Below are 16,581 nucleotides of genomic sequence, written 5' to 3'. Positions count from 1 at the left end.
CCCACAAATTTACCCTTTTCCACCATGATGACCATGGAAAACCCAACGAAACCCAATGGAGACAAAAAACATGTCAAAAAAAAAAAAAAAAAAAAAAAAAAAAAAAAAAAAAGAACAGGATCTCCCCCAAAAACAGAAGAAAAACCCAAATGCCATAGATCCACCCCAAAAGTCCCCCTAAGCCTACCTGATGTTCTCCAAAACCCACAATTTACCCTTTTTCACAATGATGACCAACGAGAACCCAACAAAACCCAACGGACAACCCCAAAACACGTCAAAAACAGCCCAAAAAAGAACAGGATCACCCCAAAAAACAGAAGAAAACCCCAAATACCATGAATCCACCCCAAAAGTCCCCCTAAACCTACCTGAAGTTCTCCAAAACCCACAATTTACCCTTTTCCACCAAGATGCCAACAGAAAACCCAACGAAACCCAACGAAGAACCCAAAACACGTCAGAAACACCCCAAAAATGAATTCGATCACCCCAAAACTGGAACAAAATCCCCCAAAACCATAGATCCACCCCCAAAACACCCTAAATCTACCTGATGTTCTCCAAAACCCACAATTTACACTTTTCCACCATGATGACCACGGAAAACCCAACGAAACCCAACGGAGACCACAAAACACGTCAAAAACACGCCGAAAACCAACTGGATCACTAGAAAAAACAGAAGAAAACCCTAAAAACCATGAATCTGCCCCAAAAGTCCTCATAAACCTACCTGATGTTCTCCAAAACCCACAATTTACACTTTTCCACCATGATGACCACGGAAAACACAACGAAACCCAACGGAGAACCCAAAACACGTCAAAAACACCCCAAACAAGAACAGGATCACCCCCAAAACCAAAGAAAACCCCAAAAAGCACGGATCCAATCCCAAAACCACTCTAAACGTACCTGATGTTCTCCAAATCCAAATGTCCACTCCCAACCACCATAAAACCCATTAGGAACTCAACGAAACCCAACGGAAACCCCAAAACACGTCAAAAACACCCCAAAAAAGAACTGAATCAGAAGAAAAAACACCAAAAACTATGAATTTCCCCGCAAAACCACCCTAAACTCACCTGATCTTCTTCAAAACCCACAATCCACTCCCATTTCCCTTAAGGACCAACGAGAATCCAACTAAAACCCAACGGAGACCCCAAAACAAGTCAAAAACACCCCAAACAAGAACAGGATAACCCCTAAAAAAGAAAGAAAACCCCAAAAAAACATAGATCCACCCCAAAACCACACTAAACCTACCTGATGTTCTCCAAATCCCAAAGTCCACTCCCAACAAACTTAAAACACATTAGGAAATCAACAAAACACAACGGAAACCCCAAAACACGTCAAAAACACCACAAAAAAAAGCGGGATCACCCCCAAAACTGGAAGAAAACCCTAAAAGCCGTTGATCCACCCCAAAAGTCCCCCTAAACCTACCTGATGTTCTCCAATACCCACAATTTACCCGTTTTCACCATGATGAACAACAAGAACACAACAAAAACCAACGGAGACCCCAAAACACATCAAAAACACCCCAAAAAAGAACTGAATCAGAAGAAAAAACACCAAAAACTATGAATTTCCCCGCAAAACCACCCTAAACTCACCTGATCTTCTTCAAAACCCACAATCCACTCCCATTTACCTTAACGACCAACGAGAATCCAACTAAAACCCAACGGAGACCCCAAAACAAGTCAAAAACACCCCAAAAAAGAATGGGATAACCCCCCAAAACGAAAGAAAACCCCAAAAAAATAGATCCACCCCAAAACGACACTAAACCTACCTGATGTTCTCCAAAACACGCAAGTTAAACTTTTCCAACATGATGAAAAACAAGAAACCAACAAAACCCAACAGAGACCCCAAAACATGTCAAAAACACCCCAAAAAAGAACGGGATCACCCCCAAAACTGGAAGAAAATTCCCCCCCCAAAAATTTACAATTTTCACCATGATGACCAACATGAACCAAACGAAAACCCAAAAGGAGACACCAAAACACGTCAAAAACACCCCAAAAAAGAAAGGGATCACCCATAAACTGGAAGAAAATCCCCAAAAAGCACAGATCCAATCCCAAAACCAGCCTAAACCTACCTGATGTTCTCCAAAACCCACAAATTTACCCTTTTCCACCATGATGACCATGGAAAACCCAACGAAACCCAATGGAGACAAAAAACATGTCAAAAAAAAAAAAAAAAAAAAAAAAAAAAAAAAAAAAGAACAGGATCTCCCCCAAAAACAGAAGAAAAACCCAAATGCCATAGATCCACCCCAAAAGTCCCCCTAAGCCTACCTGATGTTCTCCAAAACCCACAATTTACCCTTTTTCACAATGATGACCAACGAGAACCCAACAAAACCCAACGGACAACCCCAAAACACGTCAAAAACAGCCCAAAAAAGAACAGGATCACCCCAAAAAACAGAAGAAAACCCCAAATACCATGAATCCACCCCAAAAGTCCCCCTAAACCTACCTGAAGTTCTCCAAAACCCACAATTTACCCTTTTCCACCAAGATGCCAACAGAAAACCCAACGAAACCCAACGAAGAACCCAAAACACGTCAGAAACACCCCAAAAATGAATTCGATCACCCCAAAACTGGAACAAAATCCCCCAAAACCATAGATCCACCCCCAAAACACCCTAAATCTACCTGATGTTCTCCAAAACCCACAATTTACACTTTTCCACCATGATGACCACGGAAAACCCAACGAAACCCAACGGAGACCACAAAACACGTCAAAAACACGCCGAAAACCAACTGGATCACTAGAAAAAACAGAAGAAAACCCTAAAAACCATGAATCTGCCCCAAAAGTCCTCATAAACCTACCTGATGTTCTCCAAAACCCACAATTTACACTTTTCCACCATGATGACCACGGAAAACACAACGAAACCCAACGGAGAACCCAAAACACGTCAAAAACACCCCAAACAAGAACAGGATCACCCCCAAAACCAAAGAAAACCCCAAAAAGCACGGATCCAATCCCAAAACCACTCTAAACGTACCTGATGTTCTCCAAATCCAAATGTCCACTCCCAACCACCATAAAACCCATTAGGAACTCAACGAAACCCAACGGAAACCCCAAAACACGTCAAAAACACCCCAAAAAAGAACTGAATCAGAAGAAAAAACACCAAAAACTATGAATTTCCCCGCAAAACCACCCTAAACTCACCTGATCTTCTTCAAAACCCACAATCCACTCCCATTTCCCTTAAGGACCAACGAGAATCCAACTAAAACCCAACGGAGACCCCAAAACAAGTCAAAAACACCCCAAACAAGAACAGGATAACCCCTAAAAAAGAAAGAAAACCCAAAAAAAACATAGATCCACCCCAAAACCACACTAAACCTACCTGATGTTCTCCAAATCCCAAAGTCCACTCCCAACAAACTTAAAACACATTAGGAAATCAACAAAACACAACGGAAACCCCAAAACACGTCAAAAACACCACAAAAAAAAGCGGGATCACCCCCAAAACTGGAAGAAAACCCTAAAAGCCGTTGATCCACCCCAAAAGTCCCCCTAAACCTACCTGATGTTCTCCAATACCCACAATTTACCCGTTTTCACCATGATGAACAACAAGAACACAACAAAAACCAACAGAGACCCCAAAACACATCAAAAACACCCCAAAAAAGAACTGAATCAGAAGAAAAAACACCAAAAACTATGAATTTCCCCGCAAAACCACCCTAAACTCACCTGATCTTCTTCAAAACCCACAATCCACTCCCATTTACCTTAACGACCAACGAGAATCCAACTAAAACCCAACGGAGACCCCAAAACAAGTCAAAAACACCCCAAAAAAGAATGGGATAACCCCCCAAAACGAAAGAAAACCCCAAAAAAATAGATCCACCCCAAAACGACACTAAACCTACCTGATGTTCTCCAAAACACGCAAGTTAAACTTTTCCAACATGATGAAAAACAAGAAACCAACAAAACCCAACAGAGACCCCAAAACATGTCAAAAACACCCCAAAAAAGAACGGGATCACCCCCAAAACTGGAAGAAAATTCCCCCCCCAAAAATTTACAATTTTCACCATGATGACCAACATGAACCAAACGAAAACCCAAAAGGAGACACCAAAACACGTCAAAAACACCCCAAAAAAGAAAGGGATCACCCATAAACTGGAAGAAAATCCCCAAAAAGCACAGATCCAATCCCAAAACCAGCCTAAACCTACCTGATGTTCTCCAAAACCCACAAATTTACCCTTTTCCACCATGATGACCATGGAAAACCCAACGAAATCCAATGGAGACAAAAAACATGTCAAAAAAAAAAAAAAAAAAAAAAAAAAAAAAAAAAAAGAACAGGATCTCCCCCAAAAACAGAAGAAAAACCCAAATGCCATAGATCCACCCCAAAAGTCCCCCTAAGCCTACCTGATGTTCTCCAAAACCCACAATTTACCCTTTTTCACAATGATGACCAACGAGAACCCAACAAAACCCAACGGACAACCCCAAAACACGTCAAAAACAGCCCAAAAAAGAACAGGATCACCCCAAAAAACAGAAGAAAACCCCAAATACCATGAATCCACCCCAAAAGTCCCCCTAAACCTACCTGAAGTTCTCCAAAACCCACAATTTACCCTTTTCCACCAAGATGCCAACAGAAAACCCAACGAAACCCAACGAAGAACCCAAAACACGTCAGAAACACCCCAAAAATGAATTCGATCACCCCAAAACTGGAACAAAATCCCCCAAAACCATAGATCCACCCCCAAAACACCCTAAATCTACCTGATGTTCTCCAAAACCCACAATTTACACTTTTCCACCATGATGACCACGGAAAACCCAACGAAACCCAACGGAGACCACAAAACACGTCAAAAACACGCCGAAAACCAACTGGATCACTAGAAAAAACAGAACAAAACCCTAAAAACCATGAATCTGCCCCAAAAGTCCTCATAAACCTACCTGATGTTCTCCAAAACCCACAATTTACACTTTTCCACCATGATGACCACGGAAAACACAACGAAACCCAACGGAGAACCCAAAACACGTCAAAAACACCCCAAACAAGAACAGGATCACCCCCAAAACCAAAGAAAACCCCAAAAAGCACGGATCCAATCCCAAAACCACTCTAAACGTACCTGATGTTCTCCAAATCCAAATGTCCACTCCCAACCACCATAAAACCCATTAGGAACTCAACGAAACCCAACGGAAACCCCAAAACACGTCAAAAACACCCCAAAAAAGAACTGAATCAGAAGAAAAAACACCAAAAACTATGAATTTCCCCGCAAAACCACCCTAAACTCACCTGATCTTCTTCAAAACCCACAATCCACTCCCATTTCCCTTAAGGACCAACGAGAATCCAACTAAAACCCAACGGAGACCCCAAAACAAGTCAAAAACACCCCAAACAAGAACAGGATAACCCCTAAAAAAGAAAGAAAACCCCAAAAAAACATAGATCCACCCCAAAACCACACTAAACCTACCTGATGTTCTCCAAATCCCAAAGTCCACTCCCAACAAACTTAAAACACATTAGGAAATCAACAAAACACAACGGAAACCCCAAAACACGTCAAAAACACCACAAAAAAAAGCGGGATCACCCCCAAAACTGGAAGAAAACCCTAAAAGCCGTTGATCCACCCCAAAAGTCCCCCTAAACCTACCTGATGTTCTCCAATACCCACAATTTACCCGTTTTCACCATGATGAACAACAAGAACACAACAAAAACCAACGGAGACCCCAAAACACATCAAAAACACCCCAAAAAAGAACTGAATCAGAAGAAAAAACACCAAAAACTATGAATTTCCCCGCAAAACCACCCTAAACTCACCTGATCTTCTTCAAAACCCACAATCCACTCCCATTTCCCTTAAGGACCAACGAGAATCCAACTAAAACCCAACGGAGACCCCAAAACAAGTCAAAAACACCCCAAAAAAGAATGGGATAACCCCCCAAAACGAAAGAAAACCCCAAAAAAATAGATCCACCCCAAAACGACACTAAACCTACCTGATGTTCTCCAAAACACGCAAGTTAAACTTTTCCAACATGATGAAAAACAAGAAACCAACAAAACCCAACAGAGACCCCAAAACATGTCAAAAACACCCCAAAAAAGAACGGGATCACCCCCAAAACTGGAAGAAAATTCCCCCCCCAAAAATTTACAATTTTCACCATGATGACCAACATGAACCAAACGAAAACCCAAAAGGAGACACCAAAACACGTCAAAAACACCCCAAAAAAGAAAGGGATCACCCATAAACTGGAAGAAAATCCCCAAAAAGCACAGATCCAATCCCAAAACCAGCCTAAACCTACCTGATGTTCTCCAAAACCCACAAATTTACCCTTTTCCACCATGATGACCATGGAAAACCCAACGAAACCCAATGGAGACAAAAAACATGTCAAAAAAAAAAAAAAAAAAAAAAAAAAAAAAAAAAAAAAAGAACAGGATCTCCCCCAAAAACAGAAGAAAAACCCAAATGCCATAGATCCACCCCAAAAGTCCCCCTAAGCCTACCTGATGTTCTCCAAAACCCACAATTTACCCTTTTTCACAATGATGACCAACGAGAACCCAACAAAACCCAACGGACAACCCCAAAACACGTCAAAAACAGCCCAAAAAAGAACAGGATCACCCCAAAAAACAGAAGAAAACCCCAAATACCATGAATCCACCCCAAAAGTCCCCCTAAACCTACCTGAAGTTCTCCAAAACCCACAATTTACCCTTTTCCACCAAGATGCCAACAGAAAACCCAACGAAACCCAACGAAGAACCCAAAACACGTCAGAAACACCCCAAAAATGAATTCGATCACCCCAAAACTGGAACAAAATCCCCCAAAACCATAGATCCACCCCCAAAACACCCTAAATCTACCTGATGTTCTCCAAAACCCACAATTTACACTTTTCCACCATGATGACCACGGAAAACCCAACGAAACCCAACGGAGACCACAAAACACGTCAAAAACACGCCGAAAACCAACTGGATCACTAGAAAAAACAGAAGAAAACCCTAAAAACCATGAATCTGCCCCAAAAGTCCTCATAAACCTACCTGATGTTCTCCAAAACCCACAATTTACACTTTTCCACCATGATGACCACGGAAAACACAACGAAACCCAACGGAGAACCCAAAACACGTCAAAAACACCCCAAACAAGAACAGGATCACCCCCAAAACCAAAGAAAACCCCAAAAAGCACGGATCCAATCCCAAAACCACTCTAAACGTACCTGATGTTCTCCAAATCCAAATGTCCACTCCCAACCACCATAAAACCCATTAGGAACTCAACGAAACCCAACGGAAACCCCAAAACACGTCAAAAACACCCCAAAAAAGAACTGAATCAGAAGAAAAAACACCAAAAACTATGAATTTCCCCGCAAAACCACCCTAAACTCACCTGATCTTCTTCAAAACCCACAATCCACTCCCATTTCCCTTAAGGACCAACGAGAATCCAACTAAAACCCAACGGAGACCCCAAAACAAGTCAAAAACACCCCAAACAAGAACAGGATAACCCCTAAAAAAGAAAGAAAACCCAAAAAAAACATAGATCCACCCCAAAACCACACTAAACCTACCTGATGTTCTCCAAATCCCAAAGTCCACTCCCAACAAACTTAAAACACATTAGGAAATCAACAAAACACAACGGAAACCCCAAAACACGTCAAAAACACCACAAAAAAAAGCGGGATCACCCCCAAAACTGGAAGAAAACCCTAAAAGCCGTTGATCCACCCCAAAAGTCCCCCTAAACCTACCTGATGTTCTCCAATACCCACAATTTACCCGTTTTCACCATGATGAACAACAAGAACACAACAAAAACCAACGGAGACCCCAAAACACATCAAAAACACCCCAAAAAAGAACTGAATCAGAAGAAAAAACACCAAAAACTATGAATTTCCCCGCAAAACCACCCTAAACTCACCTGATCTTCTTCAAAACCCACAATCCACTCCCATTTCCCTTAAGGACCAACGAGAATCCAACTAAAACCCAACGGAGACCCCAAAACAAGTCAAAAACACCCCAAAAAAGAATGGGATAACCCCCCAAAACGAAAGAAAACCCCAAAAAAATAGATCCACCCCAAAACGACACTAAACCTACCTGATGTTCTCCAAAACACGCAAGTTAAACTTTTCCAACATGATGAAAAACAAGAAACCAACAAAACCCAACAGAGACCCCAAAACATGTCAAAAACACCCCAAAAAAGAACGGGATCACCCCCAAAACTGGAAGAAAATTCCCCCCCCAAAAATTTACAATTTTCACCATGATGACCAACATGAACCAAACGAAAACCCAAAAGGAGACACCAAAACACGTCAAAAACACCCCAAAAAAGAAAGGGATCACCCATAAACTGGAAGAAAATCCCCAAAAAGCACAGATCCAATCCCAAAACCAGCCTAAACCTACCTGATGTTCTCCAAAACCCACAAATTTACCCTTTTCCACCATGATGACCATGGAAAACCCAACGAAACCCAATGGAGACAAAAAACATGTCAAAAAAAAAAAAAAAAAAAAAAAACAAAACAAAAAAAAAAAAAAGAACAGGATCTCCCCCAAAAACAGAAGAAAAACCCAAATGCCATAGATCCACCCCAAAAGTCCCCCTAAGCCTACCTGATGTTCTCCAAAACCCACAATTTACCCTTTTTCACAATGATGACCAACGAGAACCCAACAAAACCCAACGGACAACCCCAAAACACGTCAAAAACACCCCAAAAAAGAACAGGATCACCCCAAAAAACAGAAGAAAACCCCAAATACCATGAATCCACCCCAAAAGTCCCCCTAAACCTACCTGAAGTTCTCCAAAACCCACAATTTACCCTTTTCCACCAAGATGCCAACAGAAAACCCAACGAAACCCAACGAAGAACCCAAAACACGTCAGAAACACCCCAAAAATGAATTCGATCACCCCAAAACTGGAACAAAATCCCCCAAAACCATAGATCCACCCCCAAAACACCCTAAATCTACCTGATGTTCTCCAAAACCCACAATTTACACTTTTCCACCATGATGACCACGGAAAACCCAACGAAACCCAACGGAGACCACAAAACACGTCAAAAACACGCCGAAAACCAACTGGATCACTAGAAAAAACAGAAGAAAACCCTAAAAACCATGAATCTGCCCCAAAAGTCCTCATAAACCTACCTGATGTTCTCCAAAACCCACAATTTACACTTTTCCACCATGATGACCACGGAAAACACAACGAAACCCAACGGAGAACCCAAAACACGTCAAAAACACCCCAAACAAGAACAGGATCACCCCCAAAACCAAAGAAAACCCCAAAAAGCACGGATCCAATCCCAAAACCACTCTAAACGTACCTGATGTTCTCCAAATCCAAATGTCCACTCCCAACCACCATAAAACCCATTAGGAACTCAACGAAACCCAACGGAAACCCCAAAACACGTCAAAAACACCCCAAAAAAGAACTGAATCAGAAGAAAAAACACCAAAAACTATGAATTTCCCCGCAAAACCACCCTAAACTCACCTGATCTTCTTCAAAACCCACAATCCACTCCCATTTCCCTTAAGGACCAACGAGAATCCAACTAAAACCCAACGGAGACCCCAAAACAAGTCAAAAACACCCCAAACAAGAACAGGATAACCCCTAAAAAAGAAAGAAAACCCCCAAAAAACATAGATCCACCCCAAAACCACACTAAACCTACCTGATGTTCTCCAAATCCCAAAGTCCACTCCCAACAAACTTAAAACACATTAGGAAATCAACAAAACACAACGGAAACCCCAAAACACGTCAAAAACACCACAAAAAAAAGCGGGATCACCCCCAAAACTGGAAGAAAACCCTAAAAGCCGTTGATCCACCCCAAAAGTCCCCCTAAACCTACCTGATGTTCTCCAATACCCACAATTTACCCGTTTTCACCATGATGAACAACAAGAACACAACAAAAACCAACGGAGACCCCAAAACACATCAAAAACACCCCAAAAAAGAACTGAATCAGAAGAAAAAACACCAAAAACTATGAATTTCCCCGCAAAACCACCCTAAACTCACCTGATCTTCTTCAAAACCCACAATCCACTCCCATTTCCCTTAAGGACCAACGAGAATCCAACTAAAACCCAACGGAGACCCCAAAACAAGTCAAAAACACCCCAAAAAAGAATGGGATAACCCCCCAAAACGAAAGAAAACCCCAAAAAAATAGATCCACCCCAAAACGACACTAAACCTACCTGATGTTCTCCAAAACACGCAAGTTAAACTTTTCCAACATGATGAAAAACAAGAAACCAACAAAACCCAACAGAGACCCCAAAACATGTCAAAAACACCCCAAAAAAGAACGGGATCACCCCCAAAACTGGAAGAAAATTCCCCCCCCAAAAATTTACAATTTTCACCATGATGACCAACATGAACCAAACGAAAACCCAAAAGGAGACACCAAAACACGTCAAAAACACCCCAAAAAAGAAAGGGATCACCCATAAACTGGAAGAAAATCCCCAAAAAGCACAGATCCAATCCCAAAACCAGCCTAAACCTACCTGATGTTCTCCAAAACCCACAAATTTACCCTTTTCCACCATGATGACCATGGAAAACCCAACGAAACCCAATGGAGACAAAAAACATGTCAAAAAAAAAAAAAAAAAAAAAAAAAAAAAAAAAAAAGAACAGGATCTCCCCCAAAAACAGAAGAAAAACCCAAATGCCATAGATCCACCCCAAAAGTCCCCCTAAGCCTACCTGATGTTCTCCAAAACCCACAATTTACCCTTTTTCACAATGATGACCAACGAGAACCCAACAAAACCCAACGGACAACCCCAAAACACGTCAAAAACAGCCCAAAAAAGAACAGGATCACCCCAAAAAACAGAAGAAAACCCCAAATACCATGAATCCACCCCAAAAGTCCCCCTAAACCTACCTGAAGTTCTCCAAAACCCACAATTTACCCTTTTCCACCAAGATGCCAACAGAAAACCCAACGAAACCCAACGAAGAACCCAAAACACGTCAGAAACACCCCAAAAATGAATTCGATCACCCCAAAACTGGAACAAAATCCCCCAAAACCATAGATCCACCCCCAAAACACCCTAAATCTACCTGATGTTCTCCAAAACCCACAATTTACACTTTTCCACCATGATGACCACGGAAAACCCAACGAAACCCAACGGAGACCACAAAACACGTCAAAAACACGCCGAAAACCAACTGGATCACTAGAAAAAACAGAACAAAACCCTAAAAACCATGAATCTGCCCCAAAAGTCCTCATAAACCTACCTGATGTTCTCCAAAACCCACAATTTACACTTTTCCACCATGATGACCACGGAAAACACAACGAAACCCAACGGAGAACCCAAAACACGTCAAAAACACCCCAAACAAGAACAGGATCACCCCCAAAACCAAAGAAAACCCCAAAAAGCACGGATCCAATCCCAAAACCACTCTAAACGTACCTGATGTTCTCCAAATCCAAATGTCCACTCCCAACCACCATAAAACCCATTAGGAACTCAACGAAACCCAACGGAAACCCCAAAACACGTCAAAAACACCCCAAAAAAGAACTGAATCAGAAGAAAAAACACCAAAAACTATGAATTTCCCCGCAAAACCACCCTAAACTCACCTGATCTTCTTCAAAACCCACAATCCACTCCCATTTCCCTTAAGGACCAACGAGAATCCAACTAAAACCCAACGGAGACCCCAAAACAAGTCAAAAACACCCCAAACAAGAACAGGATAACCCCTAAAAAAGAAAGAAAACCCCAAAAAAACATAGATCCACCCCAAAACCACACTAAACCTACCTGATGTTCTCCAAATCCCAAAGTCCACTCCCAACAAACTTAAAACACATTAGGAAATCAACAAAACACAACGGAAACCCCAAAACACGTCAAAAACACCACAAAAAAAAGCGGGATCACCCCCAAAACTGGAAGAAAACCCTAAAAGCCGTTGATCCACCCCAAAAGTCCCCCTAAACCTACCTGATGTTCTCCAATACCCACAATTTACCCGTTTTCACCATGATGAACAACAAGAACACAACAAAAACCAACGGAGACCCCAAAACACATCAAAAACACCCCAAAAAAGAACTGAATCAGAAGAAAAAACACCAAAAACTATGAATTTCCCCGCAAAACCACCCTAAACTCACCTGATCTTCTTCAAAACCCACAATCCACTCCCATTTCCCTTAAGGACCAACGAGAATCCAACTAAAACCCAACGGAGACCCCAAAACAAGTCAAAAACACCCCAAAAAAGAATGGGATAACCCCCCAAAACGAAAGAAAACCCCAAAAAAATAGATCCACCCCAAAACGACACTAAACCTACCTGATGTTCTCCAAAACACGCAAGTTAAACTTTTCCAACATGATGAAAAACAAGAAACCAACAAAACCCAACAGAGACCCCAAAACATGTCAAAAACACCCCAAAAAAGAACGGGATCACCCCCAAAACTGGAAGAAAATTCCCCCCCCAAAAATTTACAATTTTCACCATGATGACCAACATGAACCAAACGAAAACCCAAAAGGAGACACCAAAACACGTCAAAAACACCCCAAAAAAGAAAGGGATCACCCATAAACTGGAAGAAAATCCCCAAAAAGCACAGATCCAATCCCAAAACCAGCCTAAACCTACCTGATGTTCTCCAAAACCCACAAATTTACCCTTTTCCACCATGATGACCATGGAAAACCCAACGAAACCCAATGGAGACAAAAAACATGTCAAAAAAAAAAACAAAAAAAAAAAACAAAACAAAAAAAAAAAAAAGAACAGGATCTCCCCCAAAAACAGAAGAAAAACCCAAATGCCATAGATCCACCCCAAAAGTCCCCCTAAGCCTACCTGATGTTCTCCAAAACCCACAATTTACCCTTTTTCACAATGATGACCAACGAGAACCCAACAAAACCCAACGGACAACCCCAAAACACGTCAAAAACAGCCCAAAAAAGAACAGGATCACCCCAAAAAACAGAAGAAAACCCCAAATACCATGAATCCACCCCAAAAGTCCCCCTAAACCTACCTGAAGTTCTCCAAAACCCACAATTTACCCTTTTCCACCAAGATGCCAACAGAAAACCCAACGAAACCCAACGAAGAACCCAAAACACGTCAGAAACACCCCAAAAATGAATTCGATCACCCCAAAACTGGAACAAAATCCCCCAAAACCATAGATCCACCCCCAAAACACCCTAAATCTACCTGATGTTCTCCAAAACCCACAATTTACACTTTTCCACCATGATGACCACGGAAAACCCAACGAAACCCAACGGAGACCACAAAACACGTCAAAAACACGCCGAAAACCAACTGGATCACTAGAAAAAACAGAACAAAACCCTAAAAACCATGAATCTGCCCCAAAAGTCCTCATAAACCTACCTGATGTTCTCCAAAACCCACAATTTACACTTTTCCACCATGATGACCACGGAAAACACAACGAAACCCAACGGAGAACCCAAAACACGTCAAAAACACCCCAAACAAGAACAGGATCACCCCCAAAACCAAAGAAAACCCCAAAAAGCACGGATCCAATCCCAAAACCACTCTAAACGTACCTGATGTTCTCCAAATCCAAATGTCCACTCCCAACCACCATAAAACCCATTAGGAACTCAACGAAACCCAACGGAAACCCCAAAACACGTCAAAAACACCCCAAAAAAGAACTGAATCAGAAGAAAAAACACCAAAAACTATGAATTTCCCCGCAAAACCACCCTAAACTCACCTGATCTTCTTCAAAACCCACAATCCACTCCCATTTCCCTTAAGGACCAACGAGAATCCAACTAAAACCCAACGGAGACCCCAAAACAAGTCAAAAACACCCCAAACAAGAACAGGATAACCCCTAAAAAAGAAAGAAAACCCCAAAAAAACATAGATCCACCCCAAAACCACACTAAACCTACCTGATGTTCTCCAAATCCCAAAGTCCACTCCCAACAAACTTAAAACACATTAGGAAATCAACAAAACACAACGGAAACCCCAAAACACGTCAAAAACACCACAAAAAAAAGCGGGATCACCCCCAAAACTGGAAGAAAACCCTAAAAGCCGTTGATCCACCCCAAAAGTCCCCCTAAACCTACCTGATGTTCTCCAATACCCACAATTTACCCGTTTTCACCATGATGAACAACAAGAACACAACAAAAACCAACGGAGACCCCAAAACACATCAAAAACACCCCAAAAAAGAACTGAATCAGAAGAAAAAACACCAAAAACTATGAATTTCCCCGCAAAACCACCCTAAACTCACCTGATCTTCTTCAAAACCCACAATCCACTCCCATTTCCCTTAAGGACCAACGAGAATCCAACTAAAACCCAACGGAGACCCCAAAACAAGTCAAAAACACCCCAAAAAAGAATGGGATAACCCCCCAAAACGAAAGAAAACCCCAAAAAAATAGATCCACCCCAAAACGACACTAAACCTACCTGATGTTCTCCAAAACACGCAAGTTAAACTTTTCCAACATGATGAAAAACAAGAAACCAACAAAACCCAACAGAGACCCCAAAACATGTCAAAAACACCCCAAAAAAGAACGGGATCACCCCCAAAACTGGAAGAAAATTCCCCCCCCAAAAATTTACAATTTTCACCATGATGACCAACATGAACCAAACGAAAACCCAAAAGGAGACACCAAAACACGTCAAAAACACCCCAAAAAAGAAAGGGATCACCCATAAACTGGAAGAAAATCCCCAAAAAGCACAGATCCAATCCCAAAACCAGCCTAAACCTACCTGATGTTCTCCAAAACCCACAAATTTACCCTTTTCCACCATGATGACCATGGAAAACCCAACGAAACCCAATGGAGACAAAAAACATGTCAAAAAAAAAACAAAAAAAAAAAAACAAAACAAAAAAAAAAAAAAGAACAGGATCTCCCCCAAAAACAGAAGAAAAACCCAAATGCCATAGATCCACCCCAAAAGTCCCCCTAAGCCTACCTGATGTTCTCCAAAACCCACAATTTACCCTTTTTCACAATGATGACCAACGAGAACCCAACAAAACCCAACGGACAACCCCAAAACACGTCAAAAACAGCCCAAAAAAGAACAGGATCACCCCAAAAAACAGAAGAAAACCCCAAATACCATGAATCCACCCCAAAAGTCCCCCTAAACCTACCTGAAGTTCTCCAAAACCCACAATTTACCCTTTTCCACCAAGATGCCAACAGAAAACCCAACGAAACCCAACGAAGAACCCAAAACACGTCAGAAACACCCCAAAAATGAATTCGATCACCCCAAAACTGGAACAAAATCCCCCAAAACCATAGATCCACCCCCAAAACACCCTAAATCTACCTGATGTTCTCCAAAACCCACAATTTACACTTTTCCACCATGATGACCACGGAAAACCCAACGAAACCCAACGGAGACCACAAAACACGTCAAAAACACGCCGAAAACCAACTGGATCACTAGAAAAAACAGAACAAAACCCTAAAAACCATGAATCTGCCCCAAAAGTCCTCATAAACCTACCTGATGTTCTCCAAAACCCACAATTTACACTTTTCCACCATGATGACCATGGAAAACACAACGAAACCCAACGGAGAACCCAAAACACGTCAAAAACACCCCAAACAAGAACAGGATCACCCCCAAAACCAAAGAAAACCCCAAAAAGCACGGATCCAATCCCAAAACCACTCTAAACGTACCTGATGTTCTCCAAATCCAAATGTCCACTCCCAACCACCATAAAACCCATTAGGAACTCAACGAAACCCAACGGAAACCCCAAAACACGTCAAAAACACCCCAAAAAAGAACTGAATCAGAAGAAAAAAACACCAAAAACTATGAATTTCCCCGCAAAACCACCCTAAACTCACCTGATCTTCTTCAAAACCCACAATCCACTCCCATTTCCCTTAAGGACCAACGAGAATCCAACTAAAACCCAACGGAGACCCCAAAACAAGTCAAAAACACCCCAAACAAGAACAGGATAACCCCTAAAAAAGAAAGAAAACCCCAAAAAAACATAGATCCACCCCAAAACCACACTAAACCTACCTGATGTTCTCCAAATCCCAAAGTCCACTCCCAACAAACTTAAAACACATTAGGAAATCAACAAAACACAACGGAAACCCCAAAACACGTCAAAAACACCACAAAAAAAAGCGGGATCACCCCCAAAACTGGAAGAAAACCCTAAAAGCCGTTGATCCACCCCAAAAGTCCCCCTAAACCTACCTGATGTTCTCCAATACCCACAATTTACCCGTTTTCACCATGATGAACAACAAGAACACAACAAAAACCAACGGAGACCCCAAAACACATCAAA

This window comes from Aythya ferina (assembly GCF_964211825.1).
Source record: "Aythya ferina genome assembly, chromosome: 4".
Taxonomy (NCBI): domain Eukaryota; kingdom Metazoa; phylum Chordata; class Aves; order Anseriformes; family Anatidae; genus Aythya; species Aythya ferina.
Note: the sequence above shows the minus strand (reverse complement) of the source record.